We start from the raw sequence: 18,830 nt of genomic DNA, 5'->3' as shown, positions 1-18,830 counted from the left end.
AACCCTCCCCCTAACTCCTTCGGCTCAACCAATTATGGTGGGCCAGGATGGTGCGTGGCGGTGTGGCTGCTGTTAGGGAAATAAAGTAAGTATTAGGATAACTTCCTGTTTTTTCAACTGTCCCAGGGAGAGGCGTCGGTCGCGTTGTTATGGCCGTGGGTACTGCTAGCCATACTCTTTCTTTTTCGTTGTAGCAAGGTTTCCAAGTAGGTGGTGTAACCGCTGGTCTTTCCTGCCATAAATCTTTGACTTTGTTTAGTGAGATTAGGACTTCATCATTGAATTTGATCCAATTTTTGTAACTACCATTGCCCCGTAGGCGTAGGTTCTCCTTATAGAGGCCGATATGCCTCTCAACTACCCCGTTGGATTGGGGATGGTATCGTAAATGGTGATGCCAACTGATATTATGTTTGGCCGCAAATTGCTCAATAACTTTAGAGGTGAAAGGCGGCCCTCCATCTGAATGTATTTCAGCTGGCACTTGCCAACGAGCGCGTGCATTTATTAAACTGTCTTGGACCTTTATTGCAGTTGTTTTTGTGAGCGGGAGGACAAGGAGCTGTCTTGTTCCTAGGTCTACTATAGCTAAGCCCTTGTTAGGTATTTTCGCCTCTGGTAGGGGGCCTAATATATCAATCTGCCAGGTTTTTCCCGGTGAGAAGTACTCGGTGTTGAAAGCTCCATATTTGTGTCTATGTTGTCTCGGTTTTTCTTTAGCGCAGGTGGGGCATGCCTGCACTATTTCTCGCCAACGTTTTGTATTAGGCCCCTTCTCCGCATCTAATTGCCATCGGATTCGGGCTCTGGCAGCACTGGGATGCCCCCAGAATTCATGAAGCCACTTTAAGAATAATTGGTCGTCCACTGTACCTTGACTATTCTTATTACTCATTTGGATTGATTGGACCGCTTCTGTACATCTCGATACTACTCTTTGTGCAAGAGCTTGATCAGTGACCTGATGTGCTGGGTCTGTGTCCCCCCGGTGCGACCGGGTGTGTTTTATCAGTGGTAATGTCTCGAGCTGTAGCAGGGTTTCTCTGATGTCCTCCCAGATTTGTAGATGCTCTGTAGCCCTAGCGGTTTTGGTCATGATTCTATAGATGTACTCGGAATCAACTGTAATTACAGGAACTGGCAAGGTGTTATCACGGCAGCCTCGAATGTGCTCGAGGGCTAGGTGGAATCCCCTCGGCTCCGTCGCCTGAACTGATTCACTGTTATGTGTGTTATAGATTTTAGTGAGTTGGCAGGGCTTACAATAAAATCCGTAAGCCCCGTTTTCTCTTGAGGTCCCATCTGATGCCACCCAACCTGGTTCCGTTGTCCCGTATAACTTAGGCATGAGGGACTCTTCGTCTTCACTCGGGGGTAAATCTCCCTCTAAAACTCTCCATCCTGACCAGTAGTAATGAAATCTCAGTACTACTGCGCACCATGTCTTCGCAGTCCCCGGATACTCTGGGTGGATTTTGCCAGGGTTTAACGATGTTAAGAGTGACCCTCCCGGTGCAATCAGAGTTCCCGTGTATGGAGCTAAGTGTTCTACCAGTTGGGTAGCCAACATGGCCTTTGCTAGGCACCCATATCTATGCTGATGCTCTTGCAGGGTGCGGCGACCCGTGTACGCTGGGTGTTCGGCCTCGGTGTTTCTAGCAGTGGCCCAAATGTGTTCTTCTGTGAACCCTACGTAGACGTTTAGAGGAGCGTTTTCTGACGGCACCGTCAGGCGAGTGTTAGTCACCTCAGTTAGTACTGATTCTAGAGCCCTCTGGTCATAATTCGTCCATGGCTTTCAATTCCTAGGCTTTTTCCGGAGCTGTTGTTGAATACGCTGTACCACTTTAAGATGTGGAGGTGTTACATAATTTCGGAGCCAATTTAGGTGTCCCAGCCGGGCTTGAAAATCAGCCTTGGTCTTTGGTCGTTTTGTATATGTAAGCATAGTGTTATGTGTAGTACCCGAACGGTACTGACCTTCAAAATGAGTCCCCAGGAACGTGAAGCTGTTAGCTGGTTCGTTCATAGACTTCTCGTCGTTTATCTTCCAACCTTCCCTCCACAGATGGGCCCTTAGGTTCGTGGCTGCTTGGTGTACGGCTTCCCGGGGACGTCCCATTATTGCTACATCGTCTACATGGGTCCAGATGTTGATTTCTTGTGTGCCTGCATAGATGTTTCTGAAAGAGTGGATGCTGTTATTCATCATAGCAGTTGCAAGAGCTGGGGAGTTTTGGTATCCTTGTGGGCATACATTCCATCCGTATATCTTGCCACCGACACACATATTTAATATTCCTTGGTCGTCTGTCATTGGGACTGAATAAAACATATCTTTTAAATCTAATGTTACTGCCCACCATTCACCCCCCGCCTGGGCCTTTGTAATGTCTTTTATGATTTCTTTGATCCTATGATTTGCAGGCATTTGCAGTAAGGCGCATCGGCGGTTGGCCTGCCGGTAATCAACCACTAGCCGGGCCTCTGATGGCCTCCCGGGCTTTGGTATGCCCCACCCGGGTGAGAGGTAAGTGGAAGATTTCACCTCTGTTATACAGCCGTGATGTTGAAGGCTCTGTAGCAGCTTCTCAATGGATGCCCGTAGATGCTCTTTTGTCGCTATCGGCTCGTATCGCCACGACGTCGGGTTCTTAACGATTGGTCGGTGTCTCTCCATCTCCAGGATTTCTAATGGTAGGGCTGAGATAAGATGTTGTTGTAGTCGCAAAGATTTAATTCCGGGGACCCCTAAGATATTTATGCCCCCTAGGGTCCCAGATAGGGTCTTGCCATTGACTTTAAACCTTATCACAGGAGTACTGGCAACTGCAGGGAGCCCCTGTACGAATATTATTTTTGACATTTTTTCATAGATTTCATAGACCTTAGGGCTGGAAGGGACCTCGGAAGATCATCGAGTCCAGCCCCCCGCCCAAAGGGCAGGACGTCAGCTGGGGTCATAGGATCCCAGCAAGATAAGCATCCAGTTTCATCTTGAAGGCGTTCAGTGAAGGCGCTTGAACAACCTCCGGTGGCAGGCTGTTCCAGACCTTGGGGGCTCGGACAGTAAAGAAATTCTTCCTTATGTCCAGCCTGAAACGATCTTGTAGTAGTTTGTGACCATTTGTCCTCGTCATCCCTTGGGGTGCTCTGGTGAACAAATGTTCCCCTAGATACTGATGGTCACCCCGATAAACTTGTAGATGGCCATCAGATCACCCCTGAGCCTGCGCTTTTCCAGGCTAAAGAGCCCCAGGGCTCTCAGCCTGTCATCGTAGGGTCTGCTTCCCTGACCTCTGATCATGCGCGTGGCTCTTCTCTGGACTCTCTCAAGCTTCTCCACATCCTTTTTGAATTGTGAAGCCCAAAACTGGACGCAGTACTCCAGCTGCAGCCTCACTAAGGCCGAGTACAGGGGGAGAATGACGTCCCGGGATTTGCTTGAGAAGCATCTATGGATGCAAGCCAGCGTTTTGGTCGCTATACTAGCCGCAGCATCGCATTGCAGGCTCATGTTCATCTTGTGGTCAATGATGACCCCCAAGTCTCTTTCTTCCATAGTGCTAACCAACATAGCACTGCCGAGCCTATAAGGATGCTGCGGGTTTTTTTTCCCAAGGTGGAGAACCTTGCATTTATCGGCGTTGAACACCATCAGATTCTCATCCGCCCACTTGCTGAGCCTGTCCAGGTCAGCCTGGATCACCCGCCTGTCCTCAGGTGTGGATGCTTTGCCCCAAAGTTTTTTATGATAGACGTCGGGTTTAATAAGGCTCTGTAGCAGCTTCTCAATGGATGCCCGTAGATGCTCTTTTGTCGCTATCGGCTCGTATCGCCACGACGTCGGGTTCTTAACGATTGGTCGGTGTCTCTCTGTCTCCAGGATTTCTAATGGTAGGGCTGAGATAAGATGTTGTTGTAGTCGCAAAGATTTAATTCCGGGGACCCCTAAGATATTTATGCCCCCTAGGGTCCCGGATAGGGTCTTGCCATTGACTTTAAACCTTATCACAGGAGTACTGGCAACTGCAGGGAGCCCCTGTACGAATGTTATTTTTGACATTTTTTTATGATAGACGTCGGGTTTAATAACATTAACTTGTGCGCCGGTGTCTAGTAAAAAGCGCACAGACGTTTCCTCTCGACTGCTTAATTTCTGTATAGTTAAAGTTATATACGGGCGCTCGTCGCTACTAAAGCGGCCGCCGGTGCCCGCCTCAGTGGCCGCTACTCGTTTTTTTGTTGGGTCCTCTTGTCTGGATCCAATTTTTTATATTTGAATCCCATGCGGGTAGCTAGTTCCTTTTGGCCTTGATCTCCTATTTTTCGTAGTTGTATCGGTGTGAGGCCAGTATTTTTAAGAAGGAACCCAAATCTAGCCTTTTCTTCCGGGGTTCTCTCCTTCCACTGAACGTTGGGGGACATCTTTAGAGATGACCTAGGGGATTGGCGTTTCTTTTCCTGCCCCTCTGCTACTTGTATGATTGGACTAGCCGTGGCCGCCTCCACTTTGCTGGTCCTTGTAAGGTCTGGTAATTCCGTAAGGATGTTCCCTATGGGGCTCCCTATCAAAGTGTGTAGCGTTACCTTTAGCAAGGGGGTTTGGTGTCCCCCGTACAGTTCTGCGCAGGCTTTCACCGCATCCGCCTCCACGGGAGCTCTGCCTGGTTCCCTGCACCAACGGTGCGGCCAGTACTCTCGCCGTTGTCGCTCATCTAGCGTCACTGGCCGTACCTCTGTGTACCATATCGGGTAACTCGTGCCAGCTATGGAATAAAGCAACTGCAGCGGCGTCGGATGAGATGGTGGGTTTGCATGCCGCTTGTGAATTTGTGCTAAAAGGGTCGGGACTACTACTGCGCTTATTGGTATCGGCCATACCCAGTTGTTAGCAATTTGGGTTTGGTCCGTGCGTGTTCCCCCGCTCCAGTCTCATCAGAGTAAAGGCCTCTTCCGTGTCGAGTAATTCGCCTCCGTGATTTAATACGAGGCGCCCCACCCACACTACTGGGGTCTCCTCCGGGCTGATTTTTGTCTCCCTGATTAAATCTTGCATCTCCCCCCTTGTCCGGGTCCGGTAGACTGCAACCGTCCGGGTTACCTCACCCTCCACCGTTGTTGTGACTGTGGCGATTGGATGTACTTGGAAGGTGGGGGCACTCGCGGTGTCGGCCTTCTGGGGAAGACTGGGGTATGCTGAGGGGATTTTGTATGGTGGCGGTGGGGGAGGTGGCGCTAGAGGGTCGGTGATTGATCCCTTTATTAACACCGTAGGGGGCGCCGAAGCATCATTCCCTACGTTTCCCGGTAAGACGGTGGGGGGCGCTAGGGGGCCGGTGTTCTCCTCCCCTCCTGGGGTGATGTCACTTACCCCTCCCATCTTGTGAGCTGCGCCTTCCTTACCGGCTGCAACGTCCGTTAGGTTTTTTCGCGCCTTTTCTTCGCCAACCGTGTTTTTCTCCTCAGCGTCGCCGCCATTTTGAGACTTTAACCTTGCAAGTTTTGCATTCTTGTCGGCGACATCTTGGGCCAAGGCCTCGATGTCACCGGCTGGGTTCGCTGCAAGTCTTAAGAGCTCAGTTATTGTTCTAAACATTATATTGATAACTTTTCCTTTTTTCTGTTTTTCTCCTCCACATCTGCACCGGGAGGACTCTCGCCCCTGTTTCTCTAATTGTTCCCTGAGCTCCGTTAGGATTTCACTCTCTCTGCTCTCCTCACGGAGAGTGGGGCAATTGAATCTGTCCGACGGCGTGGCACGGCCGCTACTCTGTTTTACATATTTAATGCATCGCCCGTATTCTCTCGTCTGGGGTCTTTATCTTTGTTTTCGGCGATTTCTTTCCACGTTATAAAAGGAATTACGTCTTGTACTTTATCATAAGGTCGATACCTCACTGCTGGGCTCGGGTATTATTCCTCTCTCGCTCCTTCGGCGATCCCATCCTCGTCGCCACGTGGGCCACGATTCCCGGATGGTGCTTGGGAAGCGGCCGCAGTTGCGTGTCGAGTGGGGCACTGGGTAGCGACACCAACCCAGACACGCTCGGGGATGCCAGGTGTACGGGAGAGAGAGAGAATGAGCGCGACACTGAGACAAACGGTAGGTGAAGAAAAGTTATAAGTTTGCTTACAAGCCAACAAGACGATTAACGAGTTGAAGTAACTTGGTGAATACGGGAACTAACTACAAGGACTATTTACAGTAGCAGGTGGATACAGACGACGTGGTGCGGGTAGAAAAGACGAGCAAATGATGGTGGCGGCGAGTGACAAGTAAGGTGTAGTCGTGGAGGTCGACTGCAGCCGAAAGTAATAGCAGTACAAGTAGGATGCCTGGCTGGGCAACACCCAGGGCGTTCCGGATTGCGTGTGGTCTAACTGTAAGCTGTAGCAGCCTACGCTAGAAATCTAGCTAGAAGCCGAGGGGTCTGTCCAGACCGCAAGACAGGGGATCAGGCTGTCTTTGAGATCAGATCCCAAGGACCGGAGTCTGGGAGCGTCTGGGGACCCCACGCCGAGGCGCGCAGTCCCCTTTATAAACTCCCTAGCCAATCAGGGTCCCCCCTTGATGGAACATTCTGGAGGCCTCAGCATGCTGGTCCAGCCAGCCACGCTCTAGGGGTAACTTCTGATCGGTTAGGCTATAAGCGATCACGCATTGTCCGCATGATGGTGCCTCTTAAGGTCACATTCCTCCGCCACTGCGTCACCGAATGTCACTCACAGGTAGCCATGTCACTTAATGTCTCAAACAGCAATCTGGTGGAGTCACATCACCTCCTGACAGGGGGCACAAAACTGAACACAGCACTCCACATGTAACCTCACCAGTGCAGAAAAGTGGGGAATAGTGACTTCCCTCAGTGCTGACAACACTCCTACTAATGCAACCCAGTATGCTGTTAGCCTTCTTGGCAACAAGCGCACAGTGTTGGCACCTATTCAGCTTCTTGTCCACCGTAACCCCCAGGTCCTTTTCTGTGGAGCTGCTGCTTAGCCAGTTGGTCCCAAGCCCGTAGCGGTGCAAGAGACTGTTCTGTCCTACGTTCAGGCCTTTGCACTTCTTCTTATGGCGCTTTGCCTTCTTTCCCTGCGTGGCTGGTTTGGCGCCTGGCCATTCTTCCTTCCATGGGATTGCCATGGGGATGGGCACACCCCCAACCGGCCGCTGTGGTGGGGCCTTGTCAAGGCCCTTGGGCTCGGGTTGAGGCTGACAAAGCCCCCTGTCTGCGCCGTCTTGGGGCTGGCGTGCCCCCTGCCTCCCTCTGCACAGATGGATGGGGCCCTGGCGTGCCGTTGTTTAGAGTGATGTTTGAGCACCCCGTGGTTTGAGCACCCGTGTGTTTAGAGTTATGTTCTACCTGTGGTGATTCAGGAAGTATGCAAGAGGCAAGGATTTTTGGGTGTGATCACTTTTACTGGACCAACTGAATGGTTGGAAATAAGTTAGACAAGCTTTGAAACGCAAAACTTTCTTTGTCAGTGTTTTAGAGCATTTGCTTAAGGCAGGTGTTGCCTACCTCTGGAGGTAATTTGAAAGGTCCCAGGGAATATACAGGGGCGGGCGCAGTTGTAGCACACCTGCTGCCTCACAGGAGCACAGGGCCAGGGCAGCGTGAGAGCAGGGCCCACAGAAGCTGCACTGCCGCTGCTCTGCCACTCACCGTGCCCCTGCTCTGTGTCTGGCCCTTGCCACCCCCCCGCCACGTCTGACCGCTCGCCACCCCCACCTGCTCTGCATCTGGCTGCTCCCACCCCCCTGGGGGTACACTTTTTAAAAAGGGGGCTGCCGGGGGTACACTTACTAAAAAAAAGGTTGAAAACTACCGGCTTGAAGTCACTATGTATTTGCTTTTGGCTTTTGGATTTAATAAAGACATTTTAGCTGAGTTCCTGACATACTCAATCAAACTCTAACACAACATGCAGTGTCGTTCTGGCTTTTGAAGGCTTTGCCCAGAAACTTGTGCTTTTTTATGAATTGCTGATCATTTTACAGCTTTTAGAGAAAAAGGAAATTAGTTAAGCTCTTTCTGAGTAGTAAGATACTCTTATGTTTATTAAAACCTTAATGAAATTTGGGACAATAACCAAATTTTGGGGCCGATATCGATAGCTGATATTTAAGGAGGCATATTGGCTGATACCGATCTGGTTTCCGATACAGCTACCTCCAGCTGGTTAAGTCCGGTCTGGTGGAAGGGGAAGTGGAAGGAGAAGGGGAAGGGGCGTGGCGGGGGTGCAGATCAACCCCGCCTGTGGTGAGGGAGGAGGCAGAGGGAGGTGCTGCCCAAGCAGGGTGGAGGGGACGGAGCCACAGCTTGTGATGGGGGGCCGGCTGTCACCGCTGCTTGCAACCCGGGAAGGCACCGGGGGGACATGTGCCCCCCTGGATCTGTGTGGGACGGGGCAGGCTGCAGCCAGGACCGCGTGGGGCTCTTCTCGGCAGGGGCTAGGCTTGGAGTGGGTGCCGGCAGCGCTGGGAGGATGCTGCATTCAGCCCAAATTTTGCCAGGGCTCTGCTTCCAGCGCCACCACCGCCAGCCACTCGGTGCAGCCCTGGCTCAACGCCCCACCTCCACCCACGCACCAGGAAAACCCGGGGCTGCGTTGGGCTGCTGGCAGCGGTGGCACTGGGAGCACAGCGGTGGTGAAATTTGGGGTGGATGCAGCATCCTCCCAATGCCACCGGCGCCCTCTCCGAGCCCAGCCTCCACCGAGAAGAGCTCCACGCAGCCCCGGCTGCAGCCCACCCTGCCGTGCACAGATCCAAGGGGCACCCCCTCCCCCCCGTGCCCTCCCAGAGTGCAAGTAGCAGTGGGAGCCACCTCCCCCCACCACAAGCTGCAGCTCCCCCTCTCCACCCCGCCTGGACAGCACCTGCCCCCGCCCCCTCCATCACCAGCGAGAGCCTTGATCTGCCCCCCACATGCCGCTTCCCTCCCCTTCCACCACACCGGACTTGCCAGCTGAAGGCAGCTCTCCACGCTGCCAGATGCGCTTCTTGCTTCCTGAGTGCTGTGCTGTGACTGCGCACAGCACAGGCATTTATCAGCCAAATTATCAGCCCCATTGGGCCCGATATCCGATACAGCGAATTTTCTTGGTACTGGTACCGATCCGATATGAGACCAAGGTATCAGTGCACCTCTAATTTATATGATCGCTCACAGTGCTGCTAAGTGGTGCAAATCACAAGGTCTCTTATTGTAGCTCTAGGCTTTCATATATGACTGCAAAGTTGCTAACTTTTCTTATATACAAAAAACTAGAACTCTGGGTTCCAAAATGATACCTTTTATTAGACCAACTGGAAAATGGCAAGAAAACTGTCCTTTTCTGCAGGCTTTCGGGATCAAAGTCCCTTCATTAGGCTCTGGGGAAAGTGTAGGTGGTACAAGACGGTAAAAAGTCCCCACGGGTAGGAAAGAAACTTCGTTTTTGCACAGAGGGAGCTGAAGATGGAAGGCCGTCCCTCTGGGTCCTTGTGCATGTCTTTGTGAGCTGTGCTGAGTAGCTCTTTGGTGTGTAGGAACTTTTCTTATAACCTTTCAAGTAAAAATGCGAATTAAACAGACGCTTGGCTTGCATGTTAACATCCTGTTTGTCAAAGTTGTAGTTCTTGTGCTGCTCTTTCTCCAAATTTTCCTCCTAAAGACTTTTCATAATCAGCTCTTAATTAGTACTGTGTTCCTCCGCTTTTTAGACTGAAGACCTGGCTTGGAAAATTCCAGGTCTTAGCTTCTACCTTTTTTTTTTTAACTACAGAAAAATAATGGCAATTTTTCTGTTGCAACCAACTCAGAAAAGCCAGGGCAGGTCAGAACGTCTTTAATATTGAATTCCTGCTTGAAATCTCTGACTTTACCTTATGAATGTGGGGCCTACCTCGTTCACAGGGGCTTCCCCCCGACTCTGCGATGCGAGTGCAGTGGCGGTCGCCATTTTCACGGTGGCACATGGCAGGCCCCCCCACACCTCTGGCTGAGGGGCCCTGGGAGTCCCAACCCATGGCCCTCTCTCAATCTCCAGCGAGGGGCAGGGCTTCCAGGGCCCCTCAGCCAACTGGAGACGTGGGAGGGGCCTGTCATGCTCTGCAGAGAAACTCTCAGTCCAGCCTGCCCCTGCTTCCCCCCTCACTCCCCCCAGGACCAGGGTGTCGCAGGGCACCTCGGTGCCTGCTCCTAGAGAGGGGAAACTGCCAGGGAGAGAGCCCTGGCAGAGCCAGTTGAGCACAGCTGCGGGTTGCCGGAGCAACTAAGGGGAGCCAGCTGGCCAGCAGGGGGCAGGGCCTGGCCCTTATAAAGCCCAGGGCCGAAGCCAGGCTAGCAGTTCTCTGCCAGCAGCCAGAGAGGCAGGAGCTCCCGAGGCTAACAGCAAGTACCGCTCGAGCGAAGGTTAAGCCACGATGTTAAGTTATAGCCGGGCGGCTTTGGGTTGTGTTTGGAGTTACAGCCGGACGGCTTGAGTTTGCGTTTGGGTTACAGCCTAGGGGCTTGTGGTTTTGCTTTGACGTTGTGATATTACACCCGGAGGCTTGGGTGAGGCTGTAGGGGTTGGAGGAGGCCTCAATACTAGGTACCGTATAGGTACCTCATATAGGGACCCCAGAGAGTGTGGGGAGCCCTAGCGCAGGAGGGTGCATTGCCCTCATAAGAGGGCGCAGTGTCCTCATAGGGACCCCAGAGAGTGTGGGGTGCCCTAGCGCCAAGAGGGCGCATTATTTTCACAGCGCCAGTGAAGAAGGCGCAGCTTGCACGCCAGTGCGGGAGCAACTGGCGGCGAGGAGCGCGGCCAGCGGGTCGCGGGCGCGACCAGTAGGTTGCAGACGGGGGACATAGACCCCGGATCGCGTGCGGGGTACATAGACCCCAGCCCCAGAGCGAGGGGCGATTTTCATTGAGAAGCCCCGTGGGGGCACGGCGAGCCCCAAAGAGGGGGAGCGCCATATTAGGGAGCCCAGGACAGGCACAGCGGAGGCCAGCAAGGGCATCACTTGCGGGGTGCATAGACCCCAGCCCTAGAGCGGGGCCGTAGTGAGGAGCCCGAGACGGGCATAGCGAGCCCGGCCGCAGGCTAGTGCGGCAACACCCCTCAGACAGAGGCAAGGCGCTGCGGTTGCCCCCGCGACGACGGGGAGTAGCAGCGCGGTGAGCCCGTATCGGAGAGGGTACCCGTGCGGTTGGCGGGAAGGACCGGGGGCCCGCTAGGGAGTCCCTGAGCGGGACCACGCCGTCAGGGGAGGCCCAGAGTGGGCTGGACGAGAGTCCCAGTGAGAGGCTGGGTACTAGAGAAAGCCCAGAGTGGGCTAGATCATAGAGGAGGCCCGGGAAGCGGGCCTGCAGACATACCGACGTCTATTACATCTGCGAGGCTTGGGGCGTGGTATTAGGGGCTGGTAGGAGCCACGCATAGCCCATAAGGCTGGGGTGCCTAGGAAGCACCCGTTGTATCAGGAGACCCCCAGGGGGTCCGGGAGAACCGCGGGGACAGAGGTCCCGAGTAGCTGTGCCCAGGGAGTCATAGGCAGCCTCCCTATTACATTTTCCAGCAAGATGTGGCGGGCGAGAATTAGAGGGTGCCTTGGGCCGGCCTGACACGGAGCGAGGGACCTTAAGGAGGTCACGGCCCTCCGCGAGGACCCCGCCGTGACACGGGGCTTCCAGCCCGTTTTCAGCTCCCTCCGTCCCCTCCCCACAGCCCTGCTTGCTGCCAGGTTTTCAGCTTGGGCTTTTTCACAAGACGCCTACCAGAGTCATGGTTTCTGCGAAAATCTTGAATTTGGTAGACCCCTACTTCTGAATCCTATTTTCCTGTCTGCCGGCACTAAGGGTGATTGTGTGGCACCCTATGGCTGCCTTCAGAGGAGCTCAAGTCACCTTGGTGGAGAGTCACTGAATTAGAAGTTTTGGTATTTTGGCTTGCTTTAGCTATGGAGCTGTTGGGTTTCTCCCCCACAAAGTAAAGCTGGCATAATGTATTTCAGGATCGCTGCACAGTTTACCACTGAACCATATTTTTGTTTCATAGTATTCCCCCCAACTAGAAACCTGAAATGGTATAGTATACCAAGATAATTCTGATCAGGAATCAAGGACATTTTTAGTGACGATTAGGGAATATTTTTAGGCCTTGTGTTTGGGGAAAGAAAAACAGTCTATCTTATAAGATGCAGTTTTTCATTGGGACCTGAAGTGTCAGTTGTGGAAGTTTTAATTGAAATAAAATGTTAACTGCCTTAATGTCCCCTTCGTATTTGCCAGTATAAGCTGATTACCCTTCTAATTGGCTATTGCAGCACATTGGCCAGTTCACTGCCTCTAATTCTCTGTCAGTCTCCTCATCTCAGACTGTAATTTAAAACTGGAAATAACATGTTCTGAGGCTGCGGTAATGTCTAATAGTTAACTGTTCTGTATTGGGTCTAATTCCTACCTTTGTCTTTATCACAGAAGGGAATGCAGTAATTGTCCTCTTCAGCCTGCTAGTGCTTTTGTCTTGTCTGGAAAAACTGTATTAAATAGAAGTTGGTACTTTTCATGTAGCCTGCAGTGTGCTAATGAACATCTTTTGATAGTGCTAGTGGGCCTATTCCCTCTGCAGAGGACTGTATATTTTACCATGTAGAACTATTTTGCGCTTTTGTTTGCCATGGCAATAAACTTGTGATTAGTAGGAACCAGGCTTTGGTGTTCATCTTTTGAGCTTCATATTCAAATAGCAGGTATTGCAGTATGTGAAAAATGTTGATGTCTCTGGGTAAGCCTGCATGGTGCTTGAACTATTTTACTGCATTTCTTGCATCCTATAATGATCATTCCTCTTCACACCTAGTTCACAGTTTTCCTCTGTGCCTCCAAGCAGACTGTTTGCATTTACATGGAGTCGGAGGCAAGGATTTCTTGTGCTCTCTTTAGTATAGTTGGGAGAGCTGTTGGGCAAGGTTTTTTGGACTTGAGGAAAGACACTTGATGTCTGAAAGCTTATCTAACAGCTCTCACAGCTATAGAGTTGGTCTGATGAAAGACATCACCAAAAAAATCATTGGTTCTCCTGCTGTTGGAATGATGTTGTAGCTGTGATGATCCAGGAGGTATGTGAGAGACAAGGGTTTTTGTGGGTGATATCTTGAAGGATGCATTGCATTTGAAAGCTTGACTAATCTATTCCAACCATGCCGTTGGTCTAATAAAAGATATCACCCACACCAATCCTTGCCTCTTGTACACTTCCTGGACCTCACAACTACCTTAAGTATATCGGGTTTGGGTGTGTCTGCTTACTCTTATGAAGACAAGAATGTATACCTACTAGTGTATGCTTAACTGTTAGTAATTAGTCACGTTCACTTTTGCTTTCAAGTAACAGTTCAAAAAAAAAATCAGAATGTATTAGCTGAGTGACTAGCTAAAAACAAGTCTGTTTTTTAGCTAGTCACTATGCGCCACACACCAACTACGTGGTGAGTGCATGCATAGTTTTGTCGTCGCGTGGCCTTTGAGCAGGGGAAGATGGACGGTGCAGTGGGAGGAAGGAGTGCCCTCCGTGGGCAGGGGAGATGCACAAACCCCACCTCCTGGCCAAAGGCTCATATTCAAGACTGCCCCCTACAACAGCGTGCCTGGCGCCTCATGGCTGGTGGCCATATGCAAAAGCGTTGTTCTAGTTGTTGGGTGTGAACTAGCTGTGAACAACTGAGAGGTGTTGTTGCCTGTGAAGGAGTCGAGGACAATTTAAATGGAGCCAAGCCTTTTCAGTTCCGGGTGTGGAGCCTCTCAGTTGTTCACACCCAACCACTAGAACAGTGCTTTTGGTGTGTAGCGCATAGTGCTCCAGAAGCCTCGCCTTGGTTTTGTGGCGGCCTCTGGCTCTTCCCAGGCCTTCCAGCTTTCAGTTCTGGCTCGCATCTGATCTCTGAGACGTACCGTACCGCCTGTGTTCAGTTTAGTTCGTTTTGCTTCATAACAGCGTGATGACAACATCCACAGCTTTCTGGCATCCTAAAGCCCACAATTTCTGCTGTGACAGAGGATTTCCGCTGCAACAGAGCTGTTCGCAGGGGGTCACCAAGCAGGCTGCCCCTGACACCCTCCTCAGCTGCACGCTGCTGCCCGCATTCTCCATCCAGGTACAGGCAGAGGGACCGCTTCCCTCCAGACAGACAGCCAACCCGCCCTCTTGAAAGCTTCGGACAAGTAGTAGCTCGCCTGCCAGACTACTAGGGGTCCCTGCCTAGCACCAGCCCCCCCCCAAACGTCTCTGAAGAAGCGACAAGATCTACTTTTTGACAGCAGCAAGTTCTCCCCGAGGGGAGGTGCACCGCTCCTGGAGGCACTGCAATACCAGGCCGATGCGTGGAGTGGATGGAGCAAGCTCCGAGTCCATCTCCCAATTCCAAAAATCCATTTAATATAAAGTCCTCACATCGAGGACATATCAGATATTAAACTGATAAGAACAGATACTACACTTGATCTTAGCCAAAAGGCCGAGAAGCGATACCCTGAACCCCGTGGAAACCTCGGGGCCCCCACGGGCAGCCTCCCCAAACACACCGCAAGCTGCCATGGAGGCCCCTCCGCTCACAAGCGTCACCTGCAGCTTCTGGCGCCACAAACCCACACGGAAAAGTCCTTCCGCAATATCTCGTGCCCAACAGGCCCGAAGCGCCCCCCTCCCACCCCCCCCCATAGCCCAAAGGCCCCCCCATTCATGCCCTCTCAACACTGCCCTGCCTCTCGCCTCTTCCTCGCTGGCCGTGAGATGAGAGATGATTTGCTCAAAGCCCGAGCGAGCGCGATGACGACAGCGTCTCGCTTTAACCCTCTCCTGTTTCGCGGGGCGTTCCTCCAGCCCTGCTCTTGCCAGCAGCAGCAACCCCCTGAGCAGACACGGGTACACTGGGAGCCCTTGTCAAAGGGGCAGGGATCAAAAGGGCAGCTGCTGATCCCTGAGGGGGAACAGGCTCTAATCCCTGAGGGGCAATGCGCTTCACTGGTCGGTGCCACCGTGCTTAGTGGATGTTCGTCACATTCATGCATCAGTGTGAATGTACTTCAGTTGTGGTTGAACACCCTTCATCACTGAGTGTGAGCCCACCCGGTTGTATTCGAACAGGAACACCCTTAATTGTTGCCTGTGAGAGTGTGAATGTCTGCAGTTGTGCTTGAACACCCGTTAATCACTGAGTGTGAGCCCACCCACTGGTATTTGAACAGGAACACCCTTAATTGTTGCCTGTGAGAGTGTGATTGTGCTTCAGTTGTGCTTGAACTCCCGTTAATCACTGAGTGAGAGCCCACCTGGTTGTATTTGAACAGGAACACCCTTAATTGTTGCCTGTGAGAGTGTGATGGTGCTTCAGTTGTGCTTGAACACCCGTTAATCACTGAGTGCGAGCCCACCCACCGGTATTTGAACAGGAACACCTTTAATCGTTGCCTGTGAAGGAGCTGCGGGCGACTGAAACAGACAGAGCAAAACTTTTCTTTCCAGTTTCGGCTGCGGCGCCTCTCCTTTGCTTCGTCTTAGTTGTTCTCAGCTAGCTTACAGCTAACAACAAGAACAGGGTTGCAAGTGATTGCGCTTCTCTGTTTCTGTGCACACACTGTGCGATTAAGTGCACTTGCACGCAACAGGGATGTCCACTGACACAATTTGTGTCAGTGGACATCCCTGTTGCGTGCAAGTGCACTTAATCGCACAGAGCGAGCGCTGAGCGAACACGCTTAACAGTTGTGCAGGCACGAGCCGAGAACAACTTGAAGGTGGCAGCTCCGTTCCAGTTTGGGGCGCGGAGCCTCTGCTTTGCCTCATTTGAGGCGTTCTCAGCATGCTCACACCCCACCGTCCCGACGGAGCTGCTGCTCCCCTTTGGAAAAGGCCCCTTGTCTCTCGGCTGTCACGAGCAGCCTCTGGGCCCAGCAACCTGGGGAGAAATCCCTCTCGCAACACCGCCCTCGGCACTGGCGTCTCCCTCGCTCGTGTATCCCAAAGATTCCTACCCCCTCAACGCTTCCCCGCCTCTCGCCTCCTGGCTGGCTGCGTGAGGAGAAGAGACGAGACGGAGACAGAGACACGGAGGATCTGAATGAAGGCAGCGCAACGCCCCAACGTGATGACGACATCCTGACTTGAACCCTCCCCTGGCAAGGGGACGTGCCTCTGGCCGCCCGCCCTCTCCTCTGCCCGGCCCTACTTCCTCCAGGAGCACGCGCGACTCGAGCAAGGGACCGACCCCACACAGGGACCCTGCGCTTGCTGGAAGGCGGTGTCAACAAAGTGCACGTTAAATACACGGCTGAAACTGACAGTCAGAAGTCTTCAACAGAACGCGAGCCTGTCAGTCTCCCTGTATGCTGCAAATACCGTAGCATTGCCAGCACGGTAAGCGGGGCCCGTGAAATGCTCAGCGCTGTCGGCGATAACGCCAGTTCAGAAACTGACTTTTGGGGGCCTCGAAGCTTCGCAGAACTCGTCAGTTCAGGACCTGCCAGCAAACGTCACAACCACAGCAACAAAAATAACAACAGTTCATAGATTCATAGATGTTCGGGTCGGAAGGGACCTCAATAGATCGAGTCCAACCCCCTGCATAGGCAGGAAAGCGTGCTGGGTTCAGATGACCCCAGCTAGATGCCCATCTAACCTCCTCTTGAAGACCCCCAGGGTAGGGGAGAGCACCACCTCCCTTGGGAGCCCGTTCCAGACCTTGGCCACTCGAACTGTGAAGAAATTCTTCCTGATGTCCAATCTAAATCTGCTCTCTGCTACCTTGTGGCCATTGTTTCTTGTAACCCCTGGGGGCGCCTTGGTGAATAAATCCTCACCAATTCCCTTCTGTGCCCCCGTGGTGAACTTACAGGCAGCCACAAGGTCGCCTCTCAACCTTCTCTTGCAGAGGCTGAAAAGGTCCAGGTTCTCTAGTCTCTCCTCGTAGGGCTTGGTCCGCAAGCCCTTAACCATACGAGTGGCCCATCTCTGGACTCTCCAGGTTATCCGCATCCCTCTTGAAGTGTGGCGCCCAGAATTGCACGCAGTACTCCAACTGCGGTCTGACCAGCGCCCGATAGAGGGGAAGTATCACCTCCTTGGACCTATTCGTCATGCATCTGCTGATGCACGATAAAGTGCCATTGGCTTTTCTAATGGCTCCGTCACACTGCCGACTCATGTTCATCTTGGAGTCTACTAGGACTCCGAGATCCCTTTCCGCTTCCGTGCCACCAAGCAGGTCATTTCCCAGGCAGTAGGTATGCTGGAGATTTTTCCTCCCTAGGCGCAGCACTTTGCATTTCCCCTTGTTGAACTGCATTCTGTTGTTTTCTGCCCATTTGTCCAACCTGTCCAGGTCTGCTTGTAGTTGTTCCCTGCCCTCCGGCGTGTCCACTCCTCCCCACAGTTTTGTGTTATCTGCAAACTTGGACAGAGTACACTTCACTCCCTCGTCCAAGTCGCTGATGAAGACATTGAAGAGTAATTTAATTCCAACCATGCAGTTGGTCCAGTAAAAGTCACCACACCCAAAAAATCCTTGCCTTTTGCATACTTCCTGGATCATCACAGCTAAAACACCACTCTTAACAAAGAGTGCTCAACCTTTTTGTCTGGTGAGACGGATGGACAGTGCCCAATCCATATGCAAGCAGTACGCAGGTATCATAGCTCCACAGGCTGCAATTGGCTCAAGGACCAGAGGTTGAGCACCCGTGCTCTAACGCTATCATCAAAACGCTATAACAATATTATGCTTGCAAGCATTGAATCCGAACACTTGCAGCAGGGCTAGCAGGAAGATTCTAGCTATCCCACGCTGCCTGACTCCCAGGAAAGCTCACTAGCAAAGAATCCACCTCTTCCCCTCCACCCCCGATCTCTCCCAACGTCATCTTCTTCCGAGCTAGCCCTTAATTCCACACACATCTAGCTTGTCATTCCCCATACACATAACCTTCATTCCAGCCTGCCTGCAAGTCACTGCTTTGGGTGACTGGAGGTAGCAGGCACACGTGTCTCTGCACACACATCCACATGGCCTGCATGCACCCAGGCAGGGTCCTGGGAGAAGCACCAATAGCTGGATGCAGTTAAGTGTATGATCAGTGGGGGTTGGAGGTCCGGGACTTGGGGACTCTCTCTCTCTCAATCTGTGTGTGTGTGTGTGTGTGTGTGGGGGGCAGGGGGGATGGGTACCTGCCAGATATGGGGGAAGATAGCCGGGCGCCGAGGCTGCATCAGGGCAGGGGGGACGGGAGGGGTAGGCGCCTGCCCCTTCAGCAAGAGAGGGAGGCATCGGGGGAGCTGCATAGCTGGGCTGGTGGCACTTGAGCTGGTGCTCATACTTGTACGGGCACAGCAACTGGGAGACGCTGCTGGGGGACGGGCTGGAAGGACCGCGACCAGGCTGCCTGGTGAGGCATGGCAGCCCCAGACCAGGGCAGGGGGGGCTGCCACAGCGGACTCTCTCCGCTGAAATCCGCATGAACTGCGGGACTTTGGCCCGGATGGCACAGGGGCAGCTGGGGGCTCCCTTTAGCAGGGCTGGGGGAAAGCAGGTCAGCACTGGCCACTGATCTTCATAAATAGGTCCCGGTACAAAAAAAGTTGAGAACCGCTGTCCTAGACCTCCCACCTCTTTAACGGGTATTTATTTCCTTGCCATTGTACACCCACCTTTTCTCTTACATTAGCATATCACTTCATCCTGCCAACTGAAGCATTTGGATTGTCTGTCTGGCTGCCTCTCTCAAGTCATACATTCCTGAAACTGTCCTGCTTGAACCTGAGATGATAAAATAACACACTACCTATTACTTTACAGTTCT

At 52.5% G+C, this 18,830-nt stretch overlaps 1 protein-coding gene and 1 non-coding gene across 5 annotated transcripts in view; both read right to left on the bottom strand.

Moving 5' to 3' along the window:
- The window catches only part of LOC132244734 (uncharacterized), a 36,414-nt gene that overhangs the window by 2,505 nt on the left and 15,079 nt on the right, over positions 1-18,830 (bottom strand). The window contains exons 3-4 of one of the 4 annotated variants that reach the window (XR_009456478.1): positions 18,679-18,787; positions 8,876-9,554 (exon numbers count right to left, since the gene is read on the bottom strand). The gene's annotated coding sequence lies outside the window, so the exon portion shown is untranslated. Of the gene's footprint in view, positions 1-8,875; positions 9,555-16,010; positions 18,788-18,830 lie in introns of those variants that run through there. The other 3 variants (XM_059717099.1, XM_059717100.1, XM_059717101.1) reach the window with 3 other exon arrangements.
- Positions 14,316-14,506, bottom strand: LOC132245248 (U2 spliceosomal RNA). Its single transcript, XR_009457078.1, has one exon. It is a non-coding gene; the product is annotated as a U2 spliceosomal RNA (small nuclear RNA).

Source organism: Alligator mississippiensis, chromosome 14 (genome assembly GCF_030867095.1).
Source record: "Alligator mississippiensis isolate rAllMis1 chromosome 14, rAllMis1, whole genome shotgun sequence".
NCBI classification, from domain to species: Eukaryota; Metazoa; Chordata; order Crocodylia; family Alligatoridae; genus Alligator; species Alligator mississippiensis.
The sequence above is the reverse complement of the archived record's forward strand: the minus strand, read 5'-3'. Positions and strand labels throughout refer to the sequence as shown.